The sequence below is a fragment of the Bos mutus genome, chromosome X (genome assembly GCF_027580195.1).
Source record: "Bos mutus isolate GX-2022 chromosome X, NWIPB_WYAK_1.1, whole genome shotgun sequence".
NCBI lineage: Eukaryota > Metazoa > Chordata > Mammalia > Artiodactyla > Bovidae > Bos > Bos mutus.
This window is the reverse complement of record NC_091646.1, coordinates 124,549,903-124,562,278: the sequence shown is the minus strand read 5'-3', so window position 1 is coordinate 124,562,278 and position 12,376 is coordinate 124,549,903. Positions and strand designations below refer to the sequence as shown.

The following is a 12,376-nucleotide window of genomic DNA, read 5'->3' as shown; positions in this document are numbered from 1 at the left end:
TATTTATATAATGACTTATGAATCACATCCTTCTAGTTATACTACTACCTGTATTTTTGTTCAAAAAGGCACTTCTAAAGTAATAGAAAATGTTACCACCATATAAAGAAATGTGATAAACAGATATATATATCATAAAAAATAATTTGGTTACATTTTCTCTTGAGCTTAAACTACCAAACAGAAAGGCAGAAATTTCTAACAAACTCATCACTTCCTACTTTCAGAAACAAATAAAAAATCTGATTATTAGATGACTATACCAGACCACCTGACCTGCCTCTTGAGAAACCTATATGCAGGTCAGGAAGCAACAGTCAGAACTGGACATGGAACAACAGACTGGTTCCAAATAGGAAAAGGAGTACATCAAGGTTGTATATTGTCACCCTGCTTATTTAACTTCTATGCAGACTACATCATGAGAAACGCTGGGCTGGAAGAAGCACAAGCTGGAATCAAGATTGCCGGGAGAAATATCAATAACCTCAGATATGCAGAGGACACCACCCTTATGGCAGAAAGTGAAGAGGAACTAAAAAGCCTCTTGATGAGAGTGAAAGAGGAGAGTGAAAAGGTTGGCTTAAAGCTCAACATTCAGAAAACAAAGATCATGGCATCAGGTTCCATCACTTCATGGGAAATAGATGGTGAAACAGTGGAAACAGTGTCAGACTTTATTTTTCTGGGCTCCAAAATCACTGCAGATGGTGACTACAGCCATGAAATTAAAAGACACTTACTCCGTGGAAGGAAAGTTATGACCAACCTAGATAGTATATTGAAAAGCAGAGACATTACTTTGCCAACAAAGGTCTGTCTAGTCAAGGCTATGGTTTTTCCTGTGGTCATGTATGGATGTGAGAGTTGGACTGTGAAGAAAGCTGAGTGCCAAAGAATTGATGCTTTTGAACTGTGGTGTTGGAGAAGACTCTTGAGAGTCCCTTGGACTGCAAGGAGGTCCAACCAGTCCATTCTGAAGGAGATCAGCCCTGGGTGTTCTTTGGAAGGAATGATGCTAAAGCTGAAACTCCAGTACTTTGGCCACCTCATGGGAAGAGTTGACTCATTGGAAAAGAGTCTGATGCTGGGAGGGATTGGGGGCAGGAGGAGAAGGGGACGACAGAGGATGAGATGGCTGCATGGCATCACCGACTCGATGGACGTGAGTTTGAGTGAACTCAGGGAGGCCTGGCGTGCTGAGATTCATGGGGTCGCAAAGAATCAGACACGACTGAGCAACTGAACTGAACTGAACTGATACTCTAATTTAAAACATAAGCTATGTACTGGATATTTTTCATACTCCAGTTCCCAGATCTATCTATATGGTTTCATAAGAAAGAAAACAAAAAGTGTTTCTAACTAGAAATGCTGTTTAATTACATTTAATTCTGTGATAACTTTCAAAAGCCCAGAAGCACTTCTTTCAGACACAATCTTGATTTCAAACAAATAATAACAAAGCAAAGTGAAAGTCAAAAGATGTCATATATCAAGAAGAAGTGTGAGAACTTCAGATTCAAGAGTCACACTGCCTGGATTTGAATTCTAGCTCCACCAGCTACTAGCCGAGTGACTTTTTGGGCCAGTTTGTTGACTTCTTGGTACCTCGATTTCCTTTGTTGCAATCTGGGTCTAATGATATCACTAACTCTTGAGACTGCTATTAGCATTAAATGAGAAGATACAAAGAAAATGCTCAGTACAGCACATAAGCTAAATGTTACTACCATTATTACCATCATCAAGTTCAAAACACTACTTCTCAGTTCAGTTCAGTTGCTCAGTGATGTCCAACTCTTTGCGACCCCACGGACTGCAGTGCCCCAGGCTTCCCTGTCCATCACCCACTCCTGGAGCTTGCTCAACTCTACTTCTGGGCATTCTCAAATCACCAAAGCAAGTTTCCAGAGGAAAGTCGAGAGCAAGTAATTTGTCCCCAAGGGGCTTCTCCCAACCCTGGAGAGAACTAACAGACCTTACTATATAAAGCCCAGACTCACAGTTGAACCGAACTTCCCATCCAGTAGGTTAAAGAGAGGTGACATTCCTCCGGATTTTGGGGCTGTAGCTTCCACATGAGACAGAAGTGTGTCCAGGACTTAGAACAGTGATGGTGCTTGGAGAGATCCCTCCAGTCTGTTCACTAAGCACCACAGCCTGGAGAGGTGAGGCCAGGGAAACAATGCCCACTGGAGGGCAGCTCCTGGGAAAATGTCTAATGGTAACCTGAATAACAGGCAACAGTAACCATGGCAACAACAAAGCACTAAGGACAACGCCCCTTTCCCCATTTTCCTGGTATGTCATAAACCAAAGGAGGCTTGTATTAGTCCACAGGAAGCAAAGGAGTGCTAGTAATACCAACAAGCCAGGTGGTGACTTAGATTTAGTTTTATTTCTAAAACAATTATATTTCTACCTGAGTGCTATGGTAAAATTAAAATCTATTTCACAGGACTTTGAACTGTAAAAAACTAAGATCTCTGAAGGTAAAGACTAAGTCTCAATCACAGTGCCTGATACATGGTATATTTGAAGAATGAACTGATGTTCATTATCATAAAATGGGTGTTTACAGAATTTTCACACACACACATGGAAACTTCTAGTTGGTAAAGATGGAGTAGCCTCATTTCTCCCAAGTGCCTCCTCTTAAAACTAAAGACCCCCATGCATAATACACAAAGATAGAAGACAGGATGGAAAGGAGGACGAGTGCCTGGAGACTTGGGGACCTAAGAAACATGTTAGCACTCAGTCTCCTGGGATTCCTCACTATTTCCCATGTATTCTTATCAGGGTGCCAGAGAAGCCTGTGACCTGGAACCCACAAGAGTTGAATATAAAAAAGTGCCAAGAATAGCCTGTTCCCACTGCTAAAAGATCAAGAAAAGGATGAGCTAACAACGGAAAATCCTTCAGGCAATACTCATCCTGCTCAAGAAAACATGAAAGGAAAATCTGCACCACTATCCCACTGAGGTGTCAGTGGGGCTAAGTGGGTAGACACTCTTACACACACACATGAGAAAGCAGGGACCTAACCTTCCATCCCAGCCTGGCAGGGAGTGCTCCATTCACCCCTTTGTGGTGCTGGTGGGTCCAGTCCCCAAGCTGATCTTCCCTCTTCCCCTAGGCAGAAGCAGGCAACAGTACTCTGGTGCCACTGCCAGGGTAGTGTCTTCAGGACGAAGCAGAGATAAGGTGGGGTGAATTAGTGGTCCACTTTTGCTGGAATTCCCTGGTGGCTCAAACGGTAAAACGTCTGCCTGCAATCCAGGAGACCCGGTTTTAATCCCTGGGTCGGGAAGATCCCCTGGAGAAGGAAATGGCAACCCATTCCAGTACTCTTGCCTAGAAAATTCCATGGATGTAGGAGCCTGGTGGGCTACAGTCCATGGGGTTGCAAAGAGTCGGACATGACTGAGCGACTTCACTTTCACTGTCTTTGCTGGGAAGGTCTTGGCAGGGCCAAGTGAGGAGTTGAACATCTGCTCCATCCACCTGCAAGGAGGCAGTGGGAGTAAAAGCAAGATTTCTGCAGAGGTGGGGTCAGGGAGGCCTAAGAAGAAACTGAACATACACCCCTAACCCTCACACTATCCTGCTACAGGAAGGCTACCTGCTCAACAAAAGAAATCAAAAAGGATCCAGAGCCTCATACAAATTGACCAGGATAGAATCAAAATTCACTCATCATACCAAGGACCTTTAGAGTCACAATTTGAATGAGAAGACAAGAGTCTTACACCAAGATGAAATAAATGTTGGAATTATCTGACAAGGATTTTAAAGCAACTCCAATAAAACTACTTCAACAAGCAACCCTAAAATGCCTGTGACACAGACAAGAAATAGCCCCAACCAAAGCCTGCTCTCTCTTGAGCTAAATAAAAGGCCAGTGAAGGACCAGCCTACCAAGACGAAAAACTTTTAAACAATAACCACTCTACTCCAGCCAGACTTAACAGTGAAAATTGTGACTCCATTCATACCAGCAAAGGCAGAGTGGGAAGCAGGCCCAATCCCCTACCAGGGTAGTGTCAGTGGAGGCCACGTGGGGAGCAGTGACAAGGCACACCTGCCTCTCCTGCCCCTCCTGGCCAGGATGGTCAACAGTTACCATATGCAAGTAAGTGCATGCACCCCACGTGCAGTGAGGTAAAATAATACTAAAATGTTAGACTTCGGAGCAGAGAACGGTTTTACTGCAGGGCCATGCATGGAGATGGGTGGGTCATGCCTTAAAAACCCTGAACTCCCAGAAAGCTTTCAGCAGAGCCCTTTCCTAGGAAAGCTGAGGGAGGGGCAAACATCTTGTTGAAAATGTGTGTATGTGTGTTAGTCACTCAGTCGTGTCTGACTCTTTGTGACTCCATGGACTATAGCCCACCAGGCTCCTTTGTCCATGGAGTTCTCCAAAGAAAACTGGAGTGGGTAGCCATTCCCTTCTCCAGGGGATCTTCTCGACCCAGGGATCGAATCCAGGTCTCCGGGAATGCAAGCAGATTCTTTAAGGTCTGAGCCACCAGCCAAGGCCCTTAGTGAAAACATATTGTATCAAAATATGTGGGATGTAGCTAAAGCAATGCTAAGAGAGAAATGTATAGCACTAACTGCATATATTAGAGAAGAAAGGTCTCAAATAAATAACCTAAATTCTTACCTCAACACTAGAAAAAGAAACCCAAAGCAAGACGGAAGGAAATAATAAAGATAAAATCAGAAATCAATGACGTTTCAAATAATAATTGAGGAAAGAAATCAATGAAGTAAAATCTGTTTCCCCCCGAAATTGGTAAAGTTGATTAACCTCTGCCAAGACTGATCAAGATTTTTAAAAAGAGAGAAGATAAAAATTATCAATATCAGGAATGAAATACGGGAGATGGCTATAATTCTGTAGCCATTAAAAGGATAGTAAGAAGTACCACACACTTCACACTCATAAATTGGACAGCTTAGGGAAAAAAAATGGGCCAATTCCTTGAAAATCACAAGCTACCAAAACTTAACCAAGATGAAATAAACAATAGTCAGATAATTATTAAATACAGTGAATCTACAATTTTAGAGTTTCCAATAAATCTTCAGGCTCTGATGGGTTCACTGAAGAATTTTACCAAACATTTAAAGTCGAATCAGCATCAATTTTATATAACCTCTTCCAGAAATTAGAAGAGGAAGAAACACTTCCCAACTCATTTAATGAAGTTACTGCTATATGGATACCAAAACCTGACAACACAAAAAACGAAAACTACTGACTGATACAGTTCATGAACTCAAAATATTAGCAAATCAAATCCAGCAATTTATGAAAAGAAATATGTGCCATGACCAAGTTGGATTTATTTCAGATATTCAAGACCGATTTAACATTTGAAAATAATATCAACAGGGTAAAGAACAAAAATCATATAATAGAAGAATCTGACAAAATCCAGCATCTATTCATGACTTAAAAAAAAAAAAAAGAAACTCGGGCAAGCTAAGAATAGAAGGTAATTTCCTTAACTTGATAAACATCATCCACAAAACTCTACAGCTAACATATTTAATGGTGAAAGACAATGCTTTTTCCCTAAGATTGCAAAAAAGACAAGAATGTCTGCTCTAATCACTGCAACTTAACACAGTATTATAAGTTCTAATCAGAGTAATAAGCCACGAAAAAGAAATAAAAAGCAAACAGAGTGTAAACAAAGGAATGAAATGGACACTATTTACATATGACATGATGGTCTACATATAAAATCCCAAGAATCCACCAAAAAACTCCTAGAACTATGAGTTTTGCAAGATTGTAGAATACAAGATAAACTAATCACATTTCTATATACAAACTACAAAAATGTGGAGACAGAAATTAGAAGCAACATAAGATTTACAATTGATCCAAGGAAATAAAATATAAACCTAACAAAATAACTATAGGATCTGTATCCTGAAAATTATAAAATGTTAATGAAAAGAATTGAAGAGAACCTAAATAGAGAAACACTCTACTCATGTATTATAAGACTCAACAAGATGCCAATCCTTCCCAAATGGATATATAAATTTAAAGTAATTCCTATCAAAATGCCAGCAAGTGTTCTATAGATATAGGAAAGCTTATTCTAAAACAGAAATTGAAAGGCACATGACCTGGAATAGCTAATGAAATTTTGAAAAAGCAGAATAAGGTGGGAGGAATCACTATATCTGACGGTGAGGCTTGCTACAGAGCCACATAACAGTAGTCAAGACGGCATGACACTGGCAGAAGGATAAACACTCAATCAATGGGACAGCTCAGAGAACCCAGAAATAGAGCCACACAAATATGCTCAACTGATTTGACTGCAAAAGAAATTCAGTGGATGAAGGAGAGACTGTTCAACAAGTAGTGCTATAGCAACTGGTCATCCATAGGCCAAAAAACAAAAAGCCTCAACCTACATCTCAAGCAACCTATATAAAAATTAACTCAAAACAGATCATCGACTTAAATGTAAAATGCAAATTTATAAAATTTTAGAAGCAAACAAAGGAGAAAATCTTTAGGATGAATGACTAGACAAAGAGTTTTTAGACTTACCACCAAAAATACAATCTATAAAAGGAAAGATTATTAAATTACTGCATCAAAATTAAAACATTCTGCTCTGTGAAAGATCTGATTAAGCAATGAAAAGACAAGCTACAAGGTGGGAAAAAAATATTTTCAAACATATCCAACATGGATTTTAATCAAGAATATATATATATTTCAAAAACTCCTTAAATTCAACTAGAAAATGGATGAATGACACAGATATTTCACTGAAGAGAATATACAGATCAGTCCTGGGTGTTCATTGGAGGGACTGATGTTGAAGCTGAAACTCCAATACTTTGGCCACCTGATGCGGAGAGCTGACTCATTTGAAAAGGCCCTGATGCTGGGAAAGATTGAGGGCAGGAGAAGGGGATGACAGAGGATGAGATGGTTGGATGGTATCACCGACACAATGGACATGGGTTTGGGTGGACTCCAGGAGTTGGTGATGGACAGGGTGGCCTGGCATACTGTGGTTCATGGGGTCGCAAAGAGTCGGACATGACTGAGTGCCTGAACTGAACTGAATATAGAGATGTCAAACAAGCACATAAAAAGATGTTCAACATGATTAGCCATTACAGAAATGCAAATTTAAACTACAATAATGTCACCTATATACCTATTAGAATGGCTAAATAAAAAATAGTAATAATGCCAAAGGTTGGTGAGCACATGGAGAATGAGATCAGTCATACATTGCTGATGGGAAGAGAAACACTCTGGAAAAAAGAGTACACCAGTAGTTTCTCACAAAACTATACACCCATTTAGCATATAACTCAGCAATTATACTTTTCAGCATTTATTCCAGGGAAATGAAAGCTCATGTTCACAAAAAAACCTATACATGACTCTTCATAGCAGTTTTATTTGTAATAGCCAAAAACTAGAAAAAACCTGAAGGTCCTTCAATAGGTTAATAAACCATGATACCTCCACTCTATGGAATACTACTCAGCAATAAAAAAGAACAAATTATTGGTTCACACAAAAAATCTGGATGGTTCTCAAGGGAGTCATGCTGAGTGAAAAAGGCCAATCTGAAAAGGTTATATACTATATCATTCCATTTAAATAGCATTCTTGAAATGACAAAATTATAGAGATGAACATATTAGTGGTTGCCAGGGGATAGGTAGAAGATATCTACCTATAGGATATCCCCTTCCAGGGGAAAGGAGGGATATAGCTATGTCGGGATGTAGCTGTGTCTATGAAAAGATTGCATAAGGAATCCTGGTTTAAAAAAAAAACAAACTATCTTCTATCTTGACTGTGGTGGCCACACGAGTCTACATAAGTGATAGAACTACACGTACAGTATACACAAGCACACACACCACATACACAATAGTGCAAGTAAAATTGGTGAAATCTTAATACAATCCATGGATTATATCAATGTCGGTTTTCTGGTTATGATGTTCTGCTATACTTATGTAAGATATTACTATTGGGAGAAATTAGTTGAAGGATATATGGAATCTATTTTATTTCTTATAATTGTATGTGAATCTATAATTATCTCAAGAGAAAAAATTAAAGAAAATCAAGTCAGCAATATATGAAAATGAATGTGAAACAGGAAGTGAGGGTGGCAATGTCCAATCTGATTCCAAGGTTTCATAAGTTTTACAGTCTCCCACAGAAGCACACACCCCATTAGAACATAATTGTGATTCTTCCTCAAGAAAGGTTTTGTGCGAAGAAGTCTGAAAGACTCTTGACTGAACCAAGCAAATGGGTTTTCCAAATGAGACCATCAGAGTAAGACACAGTCAGATGGATTGGCAAGTTTAATGTTGTCCCCATCTCTGCCTTCCCCTGGTGCCCTGTCAGGTAGGAGGAAGCTTCTGATGAAAAGTAAATCAGTTAAAAGAAAAACAAAGAAGCTAAAATTTTTGCACATCTCAAAGTAGTAAGTTTATGTATGATGCTGCTACACATAATTAAAAAAAAAAAATACTAAAACCTTCTCTAACACTGTCTCCACAATTCCATTTCAAAAAATCTGTTCCAGCGTATTCTGCTTAGATGAAGATTTACCAAGGAAGAATTCAAAAAGATCAGTGCAGCCAGAAGCTCTCAAAGAAAGCAGTCATGCAGATTGCTCTCTTAACACTTTATTGAACAAAGAACACTCTGTAGAACATATGATGGGCTAGGTCTACACTGCGTGCAGTAAAGCTGAACATGACAATAGCTCAATGTGAAGTGTTAAACAAAATTAGGGTTTTTCATTGTACAAAACTTCTTATGTAGCTGTCATGCAAGAATAATGCATTAAATTCAGCATTTTCACCAATCATCCATCAGTTCGGTTCAGTTGCTCAGTCATGTCGGACTTTTTGCGACTCATGGACTGCAGCATTTCAGTGGTATGTATTTCAAACAAATTAGTTACACTGAAAAGACTCAAACATCTTTCAACTTCTCTTGGATGCCAAATAAAATCTTAGTACAAATATCAAAAATGCTGGTCACCCCAAAAGACAGACTGCCAACAAAGTTCCAAAATACTGTTTATTAAGTTGGATGAAGGCAAGAACTATCAGTTATTGCAAAATTCATGTAAGAACACTTAATAGTCCAGCTATAAGCATTTCTTTTAAGTTTCTCACATTAATGAGTGCTGTTTATAGTATTAAAATTCTATCACTCAAGCATCAACGATTACATTTCAGAAAAAGGAAATCATTTGTGCCATCTTTCTACAAAAGAGAAAACATTATAATAAACAGAACTAGTATCTATAATAGGATACACTGTGGGTTGGGGGGTAAAGGAAAAATAGTGCTTTACTTTTATGGTAGAAATTATGTAATGTAAATATCATTTTGACCCTTAACAAAAAAAATCCATGAGAAAAGCTCAAATTTGAACCCTGTGTTGCATTATTTTAAAATCTATGTTCATGAGTTTATACTGCATCTGTTTATACCAATACGTGGCAAATATCTATCAGTTTCACATACACTGAACCATTCTAGGGGAATATGGGGAGAAAAAGGCCTTACTTATGCATCACCTAGTACAACTTTTACTTATAAAAATGTAAGTTCTTTGAGTCAATGACTTTAAATACCAACATGTACCTCTGTTAATTCCCTTCTCTCCATCCTCCTATCCCCAGCATCTCGAAAGAACTAGTCTAATGCCTTTGTATCTGCTAAGATTTGTCAATGAGGTCACTGAGTACCACCTCCACTGAAACAAAAGTACACAGTCTATTGCACCTTCCTTTTCTTTAACAAGTGAGCAGAACTGTAATGCTTCCAACCACCTGTCTAGATCTCTAGGTAATTTATACTGCTGCTGGCGTGTCTGCTAGCTCTGCAGAATGGCTGCTTGTCTACAATGGCCAGTGGCCAGTAGCTAGATATTTTTTGGAGTTATGCTTGTTATCAGGGAAATCAGAAGTTTATGTATGTTAGAGACAGTCCCATTCAAACTTGCTATGCGCTGTAATTAGCAAGGTTTTGCTCACTTCCTTGTCTGCTGTAACTGTGGCAGAAAACTGTTTTTGTCTCTGGGAACCAGTTCGTGCCTGTGAGGAAACATGGTGGAAAGAGGAATAGTTGATGAGGAGCCACTGGAGGGGCTTGGCAGACCAGATGAAAGGCTCACTCTCTGGATCCTTCAAATGGTTTGTAACGCTCTTGAGTAAGACAGAGAAAAGATCAATGATATTCAAGGCAAGAGACATCAAGGAAACCAGCAGCATGAAGTAGATGAAGATGTTTTTCTCTGTGGGGCAAGAGAGGAAGCAATCCACCTGATGCAGCAGGGGTCTCGTTTGCAAGTGTAAACCGCATTCAGGCTGAATCCCTAGATGTACCACTGGATCAGCAGGAAAGGCACCTCAAAGACAGACTTGAAGAAGATGCAGATGGTATAGGTTTACAGCAAGCCTCCACTCCCACCATTTTCACCTTGCCGTGTTCTTCAAGGCCATACTTGAACTTCCTGATTTCAATTTCCTCTTAGGGCATCTCTACAATGGCACCATTGGTTTGGGCAACTTTGAGTTTCTCCTCTTTCTTATTCAACTTGTCCTCCTTTTGCATCACACAGGACACATGGACTAGGTACAAGAGTGTGGGGACAGATGCAAATATGATCTGCGGGCCTCAGAAGTGCATGTGAGAGACTGAGAAGGACTTATCATAGCAGACATTTTCATAACCAGGTTGCCCAACATTACAACTAAAGGCAAACTACTTATTATGTCAGGCTGACTCAACTGCTGTTTCCAGTAGCAGGATTCTGAAAAAGCAAAGGACTGAGAGCCATACCTTCCCTCTAGCTGTGAACCCTGTCAAGGAGTTGGCCTAAAGCACTCTAGTAACTCATGCTGCCTGTTCGCTGTTCTTTCCCTTAAAAGCGAAGTAGGTATGCCAAGACTGCACTCCTTAGAGGATGAAGTAAAATGAAAAAGCACTCAGAACTGTCTAAAGCTTACAAGTCTGCTACTCTTTGGTACCTTCCTCATTCTTTCACCTAACGAAAGGCAATTGCTGATACCTGATAAAAACTAATGTGGATTCATTTTCTATACATGGTGAGTAAATATTCTTAAATAAGAATGTACATATATCAATAATGTGACAAGTTACATAAACAGGGGAACAAAATAGACACATTTAAATATCTCCAATTCCAGAATAAGGTAATCTTCAAAGATTAAAACTCAAGCACAAAAACTGAATTAAAAATTTACAGGCATATATTGGCTGATTCATTTTCAGATGTATCGGGCCATCGTCTCCAGATAATGATATTCATCCCAGCATTATTTATGAGTGCCTAGTAGGTGTCACGTATGATAATGGGTACTGGTTTCTACTATGAGTCCTTCAGAGCTCACAATCAACTAGGGAGAACAGATCAGCAAAAGCACAGTATTTTATTGATTATCACAATTAATTGACTGTAAGATAAATCATTATTTTATTTACCATTCAGGAAGCAATCAGGGCATCCAAGGTAAGATGTGCCCTAATTTCAGAATTGGGGGGGGGGGGAATGTATACTTAGAATCAATGAAAAAGGCTTAGTAAATGAATATACAAGTGCAAATTTAAGTAAGTGTCAAGAGGAAACAAACAGGCACTGACAGAGATTAGCAGAACAAAATCCAGATCAGAATGTATACAGTCAGCCAAGCAAAGACTGGAAAAACTGCTGTGTGTGAAGAAGCAGCATGAGCTAAAATTTGAAGAGGGAAGGACTCACTGTACTCAAGGAGCTCAAAGGCAGGCAGTATGGTTACCAGGTAGTAGACAGAGGTGGCAGAATATGACAAAGGAGGCTACCTCAGGCATCAGCAGAGAATCCCAGAGGCAGAAAGTCAAATCACACTGTGAGGCCATCAGAGACAGTAGTAATGGCAGTTGGGGGAGCTCTAGGGGACTGGGGGAGAGTTGAGGGAGGAAACAGGATGCGATTGAGGGATATACAAATCAGTACAGAGACAAGGGTTCTGGGTAATGGATGACCAGTGAATTTTGCTGGTGTCAAAAGATGTCAGGAATCATGGGTCTGATCCTGAGAGTCTCTGGAGAGGTGAAGGCAATCTGTACCAGTGCTGTGGTCCTGAATGCTGTGGTACATAAAGGGGCATTTTACAAGGATAGGTGCCATTCCAGTCAGCAGAGAGTAGACCAGCAAGATCAGAACCAAAAAGGGGAGCTGCTACTCTCTCCTCATCTGGGCCGAAGTCAGGTCTTCGCCAACAGGGGCCTCAATTTAAATACTTATCTGCTGAATGTGTACCATTATCTT

General features: G+C 39.7%; 1 protein-coding gene and 1 pseudogene across 3 annotated transcripts in view; both read right to left on the bottom strand.

Moving 5' to 3' along the window:
* CDKL5 (cyclin dependent kinase like 5) overlaps window positions 1-12,376 on the bottom strand; it is a 178,556-nt gene that overhangs the window by 80,940 nt on the left and 85,240 nt on the right. The gene's annotated exons all lie outside the window — the stretch shown is intronic.
* Window positions 10,048-10,945, bottom strand: LOC102267659 (gap junction alpha-1 protein-like; annotated as a pseudogene).